The 13,192-nt window shown below is 44.0% G+C and overlaps 1 protein-coding gene across 7 annotated transcripts in view; it reads right to left on the bottom strand.

Annotated features, from left to right (window-relative positions):
- The window catches only part of EPB41L1 (erythrocyte membrane protein band 4.1 like 1), a 99,964-nt gene that overhangs the window by 63,721 nt on the left and 23,051 nt on the right, over nt 1-13,192 (bottom strand). Inside the window, exon 1 of one of the 7 annotated variants that reach the window (XM_072631404.1) lies at nt 12,428-12,490. The exons of the other annotated variants lie outside the window; for them this stretch is intronic. The gene's annotated coding sequence lies outside the window, so the exon portion shown is untranslated. Of the gene's footprint in view, nt 1-12,427; nt 12,491-13,192 lie in introns of those variants that run through there. 7 annotated transcript variants of the gene reach the window in all.

The raw sequence follows: 13,192 nt of genomic DNA, 5'->3' as shown, positions 1-13,192 counted from the left end.
AACCTAGAACACATGCTCTCTTCCACAGAATTTTTCAGGGTTGAAAAAGGCCACCCACTCTAACACATACTCAAGAAAAATTCCCAGTGTTATTGTTCAGTTATATCTGCCTCTTTGTAACCTCATTTGAGGTTTTCTTGGCAAAGATACTGGAGTGGTTTGCTATTTCCTTCTCCAGTTCATTTTACAGATGAGGAAACTGAGGCAAACAGGATGAAGCGCTTGCTCAGGGGCCCGCAATGTCCGAGGCCAGATTCAAACTCAGGAAGATGAGTCTTCCTGACTCCAGGCCTGGAGCTCTGTGCCCTATTGCACCACCTAGCTGCCCCCACTAACACATACCCAACAAGTGACCATTATTCAGCTTGCCTGAAGACCTTCAAGGATGAGAGACCCATTACTCCCTGAAACAGTTCATTCCACTTCTTAATAGTTCTAATCTTTAGTTAAGTTGGGTTTTTTTCCCTTTGTTTTTGACATCAAACCTAAGTTGTTCTCAAAACCCTTACCTTTCTGCAAGGCTCAACCCAAGCTCCTGAAACATTCCCTGGTCCTGCCCCTATTTACCCTCAACTTTCCTTATATTATACTTATCTGCATATGCTCATGAGCAGCTAGGTGGTACAGTGGATAAAGTGCCTGGTCTAGAGTAAGGAAGATTCATCTTCCTGAGTTCAAACCTTGTCTCAGACACTTCCTAGCTGTGTGACCCTGGGCAAGTCACTTCACTGTCTCAGTTTTCTCATCTGTAAAATGAGCTGGAGAAGGAAATGGCAAACCACTCTAGTATCTGCCAAGAAAACCCCAAATGGCATCAGGAGGAGTCAGTCACAACTGAAATGACTGAACAACAACAAAAATACCTATTTGTGAACATGTTATAACGTTAAAGTATAATGGAAACTCTTGGTGGGCAGAGGGTGAGTTGTTTTAGTCTTTGAATCCAGTGTTGCGTACAGGGGGAAGAAGAGGGACTGGACCTATCATTTCACTGGTATGGGAACTCCCCTTTGAGGAAATCTCTCTACTAACAAAGGTTGGCCCCTGCACTTTTATAGAGAGTAGCCTAGAGCAGGAGAAAATAAGCGACTTGCCCAGTGACTAGCTAAAAAGTGGGCTCTTAATAAAAATGCTTGTTGACTACCAGCCCGTATGTGGCAGAGATGAGATCAGGACCCAGGTCTTCTTGGCTCCTAGGCCAACCTTCCATCCAATATTCCACACTAACCCCGTGCCTAGCATGGAGCAGGCACTGAAAAAAATGTTTGTAGAATGGTGTTGTTGAGGAAGTGGTCTTAGATAAGTGCCTTTGTTTCTCTGGGTCTCAGGAAAATAAAGGGTTTGACCTAGATGAGAGATAAAATACCTTCACAGATTTATGAGCAGGGAGGGTCCTCAAGCATTCTTTCAATCCAACTCATTCTCTAAAGGAATCATTACTGAAAAACACTACCAACAAATAATCATCCAACCTCTGCTTAGAGACTTTCAACAAGGGGGAACTGGTTGATCTTCTTCAGTCATGTCCAACTCGTCATGACCCCTTCTGGGGTTTTCTTGGCAAAGATACTGGAATGGTTTGCCATTTTCTTCTCTGGCTCATTTTACAGATGAGGAAACCAAGGTAAACAAGTCAAGTGACTTGCCCAGGGTCACACAGCTAGTAAGTGTCTGAAGCCAGATTTGAACTCAGGGAAATGAGTCTTCCTGACTCTAAGCCTAGTGGTCTACCTCCCAAAACAAGCCATTCCTATTTCAGATAGCTCTAATAGGCAGGGAATTTTTTGGTTGGTTGTTTTTTTCCAGACATCAAGCCTAAATTAGTCCTCTTTTCAATTTCCACTGCTTACTCTGCCCTGTGAGATTACGTGTAGCAAGGCGAATCCCTCTCCCACATGGCAGCCCTTCAGATATTTGAGGATGACCATCATGTTCCCCTGAACCTTCTTTTCTCCCAGGTAAGTATCTCCAGTTCTTGCAAATGATCCTCACATGATAAGGATCCAAGGCCCTTTTACAAGTCTGGTTGCTCCTCAGGTTATCAGGTCCTTCTGAGACTGTGGCAGACCTGAACACAAAATCCCAGAGGGGGTGAGAGCAGAGTAAAGAATGACTATCACCTCCTGATAGCTGGAAGCTATGTCTTTCTCAACCCAGCCCAAGAACGCACAGACTTTTTTGGCTGCCATATTATATTGCTGACTCATTGAGAACTGCAGTCTATTAAGCCTCCCAGATCTCTTCCAGATAAACCACAAAGTGCTGATTAACTAACCCTTCTTGCTTGGTACTTGTGAAGATGAGTTTTTTCAAACCCCTCCAGAATTTCATCTCATTCAACTCAATCCAATACTCTAGTCTCTCGAGATCTTTTTGGATCTCTATTATCCAGTATATTAGCTAACCCTCCAAGCAAATTGAGCATGGTATCCATGCCTTTATCCAGCCTTCTCCCCCTGCTCTGGAAAATTACCTAATGTTTATTTTGTAAACGTTCTGCATTTGCTTATAAACGTACATGTTGTTCCCCTTCTCTCCCACTCAATAGATGTAAGCTATTTCATGACGGGAACAATTTTGACTTTGTCTTCATGTGCCCTGCACCTAAGCACTTAATAAATGCTTGTTGAATGAATGAATGAGAACAATAATTTATAAACAGATGTCACCATATTGAATACTCAAATCTCCAAATTCAGTGGAATGAATAGATCTCAAGATACGGAGACCAAGTGGTAGACAGAAAGCCACATGGGAAGAGAATGAAGTCCCTATCATCTCCATGGTCCCATCTGTTCCTGGAAGTGTCCCTCCTCACATGTTCTGAGCCTAGAGAACAGGACTTTATGGCACAACTGCTTCATTCAATACAAAAAGTGGCTATTTTATCCACAATAGTCCACAGAACATTAAATATAAAAGAGTAATAGGTTAGCAACTTGTCCCATGACGGTTTCTTTCTGAATGACATCAAATAAGATAAAAATGAGATAACAAAAACACATAATAGATTTGTGATTTCCCTGGGGAAAGTACTCCATCTACCCAGGTAGATCACTTCTCCTACACACCTCAGCTTAGTCCAGTACTGGCATAGTAAATATTGATTGATTGACCTTAGTAAAACAGTTAAATGAATTGTTCTGGTAGAAAAATTTATGAATGTTCTGAGAGAAAGAATCCTAGTAGTGGCCAATCTAGGGCAGCTGGGTGGCGCAGTGGATAGTATCAGGGCTGGAGGCAGGAAGATTCCTCTTCCCTAGTTCAAATACAGCCACTTGCTAGGTGTGTGACCCTGGGCAAGTCACCTAACCCTGTTTGCCTCAGTTTCCTCATCTGTAAAATGAGCTCGAGAAGGAAATGGCAAACCACTCCAGAATCCCTGCCAAGAAAACCCCACATGGGGTCAGGAAGGACTGGAAAAACAACTAAACAACGAAGTGATCAACCTTTTTTCTATTGGTATGCCTGTCTGGATTTAGATTGATTCTCAAAGGAAAGGGTGTACACAGAAAGCATCCCCTTCCCAGCTGAACACCATGTTCCAAAGACTACATTCTACTGGTATTACTTTCAGGAACCCAGGGTCACCTCACATTCCTACACTGCTTGATAGTTACACAAAGCATTTCCATACTGGATTCTCACAATAGTTCTGAGATGGAAAGCAGAGACAGTGACCCTTACTTTCAGAAGGTAATGGAGGCTAAGACAGGTTAAGAGACTTGCCTAAAGTCACACAGCTAAGAGCTGGGATTACAATCCAATGCTCTCAAGGTCACTCTTTCTCCGACCCAAATTTTTAGGTCAGTCATAGTGAAGTGTTCAACTTCAGGAACCTTAATATTTCTCTTTCTATCTTCTGCTTGCCTGCCCCATGGTAGTGTCTACAGACTCCTTATACACTACATAGTTTTGAAGCCAGCTCCACAAGTGAATGGGAGCTTCCAAACCAGGGACTAGACCCTGTGTACAAATGAAGCCTGTGGCTCCAGCCAGAGTTGATCTTCTTTCCTTCTCCCTACTTGAGGCGGGCATCCCTCTGTGGGCTGCTACCATAGCCCTGCCTGACTAAACAATGCACTGACATCCAGACTCTTTCCACTTGACTTGGACAGTACATGGCCTTCAGCATCACTTCTTCATATAAATCTGCACTGGAAAAGCTCGGTTCTTCTCCATGCTTATATGAGGAGAGAGGTGGCAGACCATAGGTGCAGAATGAGGCATCCCTTATGATGATACACAGGTAATTTCAAAGGTACATGGGATAGTCTACTTAGAGCAGGGGAATGACATCTTTATTTCAATACAATTGTTTTCCTTTCAATCCCACACATTTTATTTTATGCACTAAAAAACATTAGATGGGGATCATAGGCTTCATTAGACTGTCAAAGGGGTCCCATCATCCAGAATCAGAAGGGACCACAGAGTCTATCTAGTCTAATACCAACTCATTTTACAGATGAGGAAAACAAAGCCCAAAGAAATTAAGTGACCTTACTCAAGGTCATACAGGTCGTAGTAAGCATTAAAGGCTGTGATTTGAACCCAGGACCTCTGACTTTGGAGTCAGTATTCTTTCTACTATAACACAGTGCCTCCCCATATTTTGGTTTGTTTTGTTTCATTGTATTTTTTAAAAAATATCTTTGTTGCAAGGGAAAGTTGTGGTGCTTAAGAGGGGAGAAGATTTATGGGAAATTGATCTTCCCCTCTCTGGGCTTCAGTTTCTTCCTCTGTCAACTGGCAGTGTTGGGAGGAAGTGGTATGGACTAGGCTAGAGGATCTCAAGTCCTTTTAAAGCTTTAGATGTCATGATTCTCAGTGGAAGAATAAAGGTTGAAATAAACTGAGATTGAAATAAAAGTCTTTTAATGCCAGGTCCAATGTTGGTTTTTTTTCCACAGTACAATTCTGGTCCTTGAAGGATAGATTTCATCTCTCTAATGATGGTAGTGGTAGCAGGAGGGGGCAGAGGACAAAGAAAGGGAAGAAGGGGAAAGTTAGTGGAAAGGGCCCCAGGCTTTTTCCTGCTTAGGAACAGGGGTTTTAGTCCTGCTCAGCCAGTACCTCATTATGTGACCTTGGGGAAATATCTTCTCTGGGTCTCAGTTTCCTCCTCTATAAAATGGGGAGGTTGGACTGGACAGTTGGCTAGAGATTTTCTTAATTCTAAACAAGGGTTTCTCACCAACCATGAATCCCCAAAACATAGTCCAGGGACCAGGCTGAGGCTAAGCAGAAAAGCTAGGGGGCCCCTTGACTAAACCTAATTCACACTCAAAGGAAGTTGTCTCCAAGGTCAAAGGTCATTGGGCATAGACAGGAACCATTTTAAACAGATAAGTGGTGGGATATCAAGGGACTAAGGAACCCGTACTCTCCCCTCCTCCATCTTTGATGAGTCACAGTCCAAAGCCTGGAACTGATTCGGCATGACTCCAGGGCTGTTGGAATTAGATGACAGGGGGTGGAACCTGTCCCAGGAGCTGACTGTGACCTGGACACAGGCACCTAAGAATCTGCGGTTTGAATTGGAGATGGCATAGCTTATTACCTGGCCAGATTAAAAATTTAGCCAGTCCTCAAAGAGCTGGGCCCAACCTAGCCTAGAGACCAGCCAGACACCAAGTCATATAGCCCATCCTAAAACAGACCAACCCAAAATTTGGCTATCTCCAAATAGGCTGACCCAAATCACTTCAATGCCTAGCTCATCTTTGTCACTTCCACAGAACCTAGTACAAGGACTCAAACAGTAGTACTCGGTGAACATGGGCTGATTGTATGAGTCACACAAAATTAGGTCCTACATCTCCTCCTCCCCCACCCTTCTTTTCTCTCTGTCCACTTCTCTGCCACACCCACTAGATTCTGGGGGGAAGAGAAAAAAAACACCTCAGTCACCCTGAGGCCAGAGGCAGAACTGCCACTACCAACCAGCCTTCCTGTCTCCTAGCAACAGGGCATCCCCTAGGGCCCTTTGGGGACTGCCTACTGGTTATGTGCCCTCCTTCTTTCTCCCAACCTCCCTCACAGCTTCCATCTGGGGAGGGGGAGCTCTTGGGAGGGACCACCCTGCCCTGCTCCCTCTGATATGTCACCAGTGACCTCCTGACCCTCAACTAACTGGACAGAAAGAAACAAGTGACTGAATCATACAGAAAATGCAATATAATTCCCATCTGGCCCCGCAATCAATTATCCTATCAACAAACACCAAACACCTGCTACGCACTGGGACCGTAACGAATACAGAGACACCATAAAACCACAAGAAGTTAGAGCTGGAAAAGCCCTTAGTGATTCTTTAGTTCAGCCTTTCATTTCAAAAATGGGAAAACTTGCCTGTACTAATGGAAATGTCATGATGCTTTTGCCTTAAATTATATTGGGGGTTCTTAGCCTTGGGTCCAAGGGCAGATTTCAAGAGGGTCTATGAATTTGGCTTTTTAATATTTTGATAGCTCTATTTCAACATAATTAGTTTCTTCTATAATCCTGTGTATTTTATTTTATGCATTTAAAAAATTACTCTGAGAAGGGATCCATAGGATTCGCCACAGGGCCAAAAGAGACCATGACCCAAACAAGATTAAGACCATAAGTAATACAGGGCAAGGGACCCATCAGAAAGAAGACCATGGGGCCATGAAGCAAGACAAGGCAGTTAGCCACAAGATCAGAGATCTACAGCTGGAAGAAACCTAGTGATCATAAATAAGATCCAACCCTATCAGTTTATATACAAAAAAACTGTTTAGGCCCAGAGAAGTTGTGATTTGTCCAAGGTAACATGGGTAATAAATGGTAAAGTTTAAAAAGGTGTTAACATATATTATCTCATATGAATCTCACAACAATCCTGGGAGGTTAGTATTACCTCCATTTTACAGGTACGGAAACTGAGGAACTCAGAGGTTAAGTAACTTGCCCAGGGTCTCCCACCTTATGAGTCACCACACCCAGGTCCCAGCTCCAAATCAACGATCTTACTACTGTATCACCTGTTTGCTGCTTAGCTCAAGTCAAAGCTCATATATCCTGGCATCTATGTCTCTTGTTAGTTAACTCCATGTAGGCAAGGCCTAGGGAGCCCTTTCTAGAGGGATTACCTGTCCACTCATCTGACCATCTTCTTTTCAACCCCTGTCCCCATCACTCCCGTTCATGTACTCCATTTTCAACAAACTGGACCACCTGCCCCCACATCCAACCCTGCCTCTGCAAAGATGAACCCTTTGCCTGAACTCAATAAACCTGCCCCATTTCTACTTGTTGTCTTCTGTCTCCTCCTTAAGATTCAGTTCAATGCCACCACCTCCATGAAGCCTTCCCTGACCTCCTCAGTCAGAATCCATCTTTCCCCTTCTCCCTCCCACCTTGGATTTCTCAGGTCCAATGTTTCTGACCCCCTTTCTTCATTTAATGATGTTCTCACTTGCCTTATAGTTATTTGGGCACTTATGTCCCACCCCCTAAACCTCACTGAACAGCGAGCTTCTCAAGACTAGCTCAATACATGGGACATAGTAGGTACAGTTCAAATTGAACTGCACTGAATGGAATAGAATTGGTAAATTGAACTGCCAAGCATTTACTGACACCCTGTGGGCACAGGCTGACTAAGCTGTGGTTACCCTTGGGAAGCTCATGGTCTGTCTGGTAGGAGGCCAAGGATCCGCATGAGGCTCGTCCCACAATGGCTACCACTCACAGATAAATGAGATCATGTCTGAGCCCATGGAGACTCTGAGAAAGATGGCCTGCAAACTCACAGCTCTGTGATTAGGGGTAAATTACAGTCCACCCTCCCCCATGATGCCCAGCTCATAAAACTTCCAGCTGGTCTTGGACATTCTGCTCAGGGTGAATGAAACTCCTTAGGAGAGGGGAAGACTGAGGGGAAGAGATGGAAGGAGGGGGGACAGAGACTGAGGGGAAGAGATGGGAGGAGGGGGGACAGAGACTGAGGGGAAGAGATGGGAGGAGGAGGGACAGAGACTGAGGGGAAGAGATGGGAGGAGGGGGACAGAGACTGAAGGGAGGAGGTAGGAGGAGGGGAGACAAAGATGGGAGGAGGGAAAATTGGAGGCAAGGCCAAGACCAAGGCCAGACTTCAGCCTCCTGGTCAGTACAGGGCAGATAGATAATGGTGGCTACTCTGGAAGAACCCAGCTCAAGAGGGAGAGGATGGTATCACCACTATCCTAACAACTAACATTAATCTCGTGCTTTGTTAAGTGATTTACATATTATCTCATTTGGTAGTCTCCCAGTAGCACGGTCTTTCCTCCAAACTCCCCATACCTTATCACTTTAGCCAGGGAGGGGCTACCTGAAGTTCACAGGAGGCCCTGGCTCAGCCCCACCTGGCAGGGTACAAGTCATTTGCCATGCAAACCTGGTCAGGCTGTCAGGAGACAACAGGGAGCAGAAGCCCTGGTCCAGGAGTTAGAAAGGAGCCGGAAACAAGGGACATTACAGGGCAGAACCGCCATCTGCCCTTCATACAATATACAAATAGTATATGCCTTCATATGCATGTACCCAAGCATGACTCACATGTACAAGACACAGCAAGCAGTACTTGCATGCAAATTTAAAATTCAGATTATTATATACACATGCATGTGCATAGCACGAATCATCATCACCACTGTTTATCCTTATAGAGTACTTTAAGGACTTCCTCCACCCTGTGAAGTAGGTAGTGCAGGGATAATGAAACACATTTCACAATTGGGGAAAGTAAGTGGACATCCCAGAATTTCAGAGTTAGGAGGGACCTCACTGACCATCTAATCCAACTCAGACTAGAAAAAGAAAGACCAAAGCTAACAAGTGTATCTCCAAAGTACCTGGAACACAGTATATGCTTAATAAATGTTTGTTGAATGACTATGTCTTGCATGATTTCACATGTATAATGGGGATCATATTGTTCACCTTCTCAATGGGTGAGGAAAGAATTGTAGGGAGAGAATGTGGAACTCAGAATGTAAAAACTGAATGTCAAAATCAATCAATTAATAAAAAAAGAAAAAAATGTTGATTTTTTTTTCTTAAAGCACTCACATAGCTCCTGCTTTTGTGGGGGGACTGTTGTTCTACTTTAGACAGCTCTAACTACTAAGAAGGTCTTCCAGATGCATAGAGCCTAAACAATTTCCCTCTCCCCCTTCCCGGTTCTGCTCTCAGTAGCCACTCAGGACAAGTCCCATGCTTCTTCCCCAGACACCAGTCCATCACTGCCTCAGAGGCAGGCTCTTACTGTCGAATTCCACAAGGGCCCTGAACACATGTACACATGGGAACAGCCAGAGAGAAAAAGATGATTCCAGGGCTAAAAGGGCCCACGGAGGGGAGAACAGCCCAACCTCTCTCCCAGAGGACACATCCCTTCTACACCCCCCTGACAAGGGGGTGGGTCAGTCTCCCCTTAAAGAAGACCGCTACGGTGACAGTAAAGTCACTATCTCCCAAGGCTGCTCATTCCACTGTGATTGGAATGGTGCTCGTTACAGTTAAATTCTGTCTTTCCTGACATACAGCTGAAATCTGCTTCCCTGTACCTTCTCCCTTTGCCTTGTTCTGCCCTCAGGAGTCAAAAAGAAAAAGGCCATTGTCTCTTCCATGTGACAGCCCTGTTGGTGTTGCTTGTCCTTCGTTCCTGAAGAGTACCATGACCTCAGGAAGGTGATGCTGTGACATGCAAGTGAATTGGATTTAAGTCAGGGAGGGCTGTGCAAGCTCACTGGCCTCACTTTCTCCTCTGGAACCATCTGGGTCCAGCGGCCAGATATAGATCAGGACATTTGGAGATGGCCCCAGATAGAATGGGAGACCTTGGCCTTTTTAAGCTAAGGTTTTTTAACAGGTCTCAATTTGACTGAGGTAACGTCCATTAAGGCTAGGTCATCTCTGAGATAAGTCCTGCTCAACATATTCCACATCCCCATCTCTGAACCATTTTTGGTATATAGAAAAAAAATTAATTGTCGTTTCCGGTGCTGTGAGGATCCCAAAGCATTTTTCTCAGGTGAGTTCATAGACAATCTCCTTCCCTTCTTGCCCCAACAAAGTCACCAGCTGCAAAATCTTTCCCTCTCTGTCAGCTGGGGGGAGGGTGGGAGAAGAAAAGCTAGAAAAGAGGCTCCAAAGGCAATAATTGTTAGAATATCTCATGGGGAGAGGCCAACAAGAACCCCCACCAGCTTCCCCAAACAATAATAGTATTGATGCATATTTGGATGGGCTATAAAATCACAGAGCAGGAATTAGCTAGCCCAGTTCTACAGAGGAAAAGGGAAGGGACTCAACAATCGTCACATTGGAAGAGCCAGGATTCAGACTCAGGTCTCTCTGCTCTCCTCAGCAATTCCACCCCAGTCCAGTCCTGCTCCAAGGCACAGGAGTAAAGAAATAAGACTAACACCAGTGTTTTCAGGGCCTGGCTTAGCTCATCTGGAGGCCCAAATGAGGCAAGACAGGCAAAGAAGGTTGGATACTACTCGAAGGACCAACTTAGGGGAAGGCTTTCCCCCAAGAAGGCCTCTCCCAAGAAAAAGACGAGTCAAACACTGCCTCAGTCATTATGGCACACAAGGCCCTATGGGCAGGGAGGGAAAACATAAAGCTAAGGTCCAGTTCTTGTTCTCCTGATGAGGAAATAATGTGGAAAAGGGAGGAATCAGGGCAGAGACAGTCCTAGACTTGGCCGAATGGGTGTTCAAGTTTTGGCTCTGCTGCTAGCTTTGTGATCTTGGACAACCTCCCAACCTTTCTCTGAGCCTCAGTTTTCTCCTCTGTAACATGAGAGCTTTAGAGTAGAGAACATTTCACACTAACATAGATCACTTAAAAGTTTGCTAAGTGTTTTCCTTAAAACAATCCTGTAAGAAAGGTATTATTTTTAAGTATTATTATAATCATTAATGATGACAGAATGCAGAATAGTAAATGTAGACAGGAAGGCCTGGGTTCAAATCCAATCTCTGACTCTTACTAGCCATTTGGCAAGTCTGAGCCTCAGAGTTCTCATCTAGAACATGGTCGGGGTACCTGTCGTACCCTCTCTTAAAGGATGGTTGTGAGGCTCAAATGAGCTAATTTGTAGAAAGCAAGGTAGTGAAGTGGATAGAGCACTGGTCCTGGAGTCAGGAGGACCAGAATTCAAATCCAGCTTCAGACACTTACTAGCTGTGTGACCCTGGGCAAGATGCTTAATCCCAAATGCCTAAAAAAAAAAAAAAAAAAAGAAAAAGAAAAAAGAAAGCACTCTCCAAAGTGATCTTGCCTGTGTGACCTTGGTCAAGTTACTTAACCCTTAAGGCCTTGTCTAAAACGAGGCAGTTGGACTAGCTAGCCTCTAATGTTCCCTACAGCTATGATCTTTAATGGGTTAAATGTTAGCTATAATTATTACTATTATCCCCATTTTACAGACAGGGAAACTGAGGCTCATAGAGGCTAAATGATTTATCCAAGGTCCCACAACCAAGTGAGTACAAAAACTGGGATCTAAACCTGTCTTTCCCGACGAGATTCAGGGCTCTTTCCATTCTACCACTTTGCCGCTCTCTAAGGTTCTTTACTGCTTTCAGGTCTGTAGTGGCATAATTCTGCTCATAAAGGGAGAAGATATTTTAGTTCGGAAAGCAGTTTGGAGTCAGAGCACCTGCATTTGAATTCTGGCTCAACTTTTATATCCTATGTAGTCTTGGGTAAATCTCATTCATTCAGGCCTCAGTTTCCTCATGTGTAAAATGAAGTTACCAAAAAGGTCAAATAACAATAGCTAACGTTTATATGGTACTTTAAGGTTTGCAAAGCACTTAACAAAGATTATCTCACTTGATCCTCACCCCAACCCTGGGAAGAACAAGAAAATCAAGGCAGATAGAGGTAAAGAGATTTTCATAGGGTCACACAACTAGTAAATAATGTCTGAGGCTGGATTTGAACTCAGGCCTTTCTGGTATTCCAGGTCTAATGTTCTATCCATTGTTCCACCTGTCAACCCTAAGACAAACAGAAAGGACCCATATAGTTCCAAAATATTTAGAGTACCAATTTATGTGGTAACAAAAAAGCTGGAAACAGTGTATGCCTGTGAATTGGAGAAAGGCCAAACAAATTTTAGTATAAGAATGCAAGGGAATATTATTACCCTATTAAATGACTGATATAAGGGATTTGGAGAAAGATAGGAAGATTTCCATGAACTGACACAGAGTTAAACAAATAGAACCAAAAAAACCATACAAAATATCTTCAGAAACGGAAATAGAAAGAACATTTTCAAAGAAAGCACGTGCTGTATAATTGCAATGACCAATCTTGGCCCCAGAACAGAAGGGAATGAACTCCCTACTTTCCATGGAGAAGTGGGGAGCTATCAGTTTGGGGTGCTGCATACATTGTCACAGACGCATGCGAGTCCATTGGTTTTTCTTAACTTTCTCATAGTTACAAGGGAAGGCTCCCTGTGGCAGGAAGAATATCTGAAAATGACAGGTAAAAAGAAAAGGTATCAATGAAACTCTTTGTTAAATATGATTGTAGCATTATTCTGGCTAAGCAGGTTTTGTATTTTTACTTTTCTAATAATAAGTACCATTTGAAAGTTTGCCATTGTATAATTGTCTCTTAATTTAAGAAATGGTTGGTGGCTACATTTCTGTCATGGATCCAAATTAACTTCTCCGCCTGCCCCCTGCCCCCCACCCCCCACTACCATCCCCATTTTGTAGGTAAAACTCATCCTTTTCTTTATGCCTCCCCACCCCCCAACTTCCAAGTAAATAAAGGATAGTTTTGCTGGGGGGGTGGGGGGGGCGTGTGTGTGTGTGTGTGTGTGTGTGTGTGTATTCATCCTTCGTTGTCAAAGAAGACCATACCATCAGAGAAATAATGACATAACTTGTACTTGACTTTATTCTGAGTGAGGGAGGGCTGTGCAGGTCACCAGCCTCACTTCTCCTCCACAGCCATCTTAATCCAGTGACCAGATATTCATCAGGATGACTGGAGATGACCCAAGATGAGGCAATTGGGGTTAAGTGATTTGTCCAAAGTCACACAGCTAGCGACTGTCAAGTGTCTGAGGTGAGATTTGAACTCAGGTCCTCCTGACTCCTGCACTGGAGCTCTATCCACTGCACCACCTAGCTGCCCCAGTTTT

The sequence above is a fragment of the Notamacropus eugenii genome, chromosome 1 (genome assembly GCF_028372415.1).
Source record: "Notamacropus eugenii isolate mMacEug1 chromosome 1, mMacEug1.pri_v2, whole genome shotgun sequence".
Taxonomy (NCBI): Eukaryota; Metazoa; Chordata; class Mammalia; order Diprotodontia; family Macropodidae; genus Notamacropus; species Notamacropus eugenii.
The sequence above is the reverse complement of the archived record's forward strand: the minus strand, read 5'-3'. Positions and strand labels throughout refer to the sequence as shown.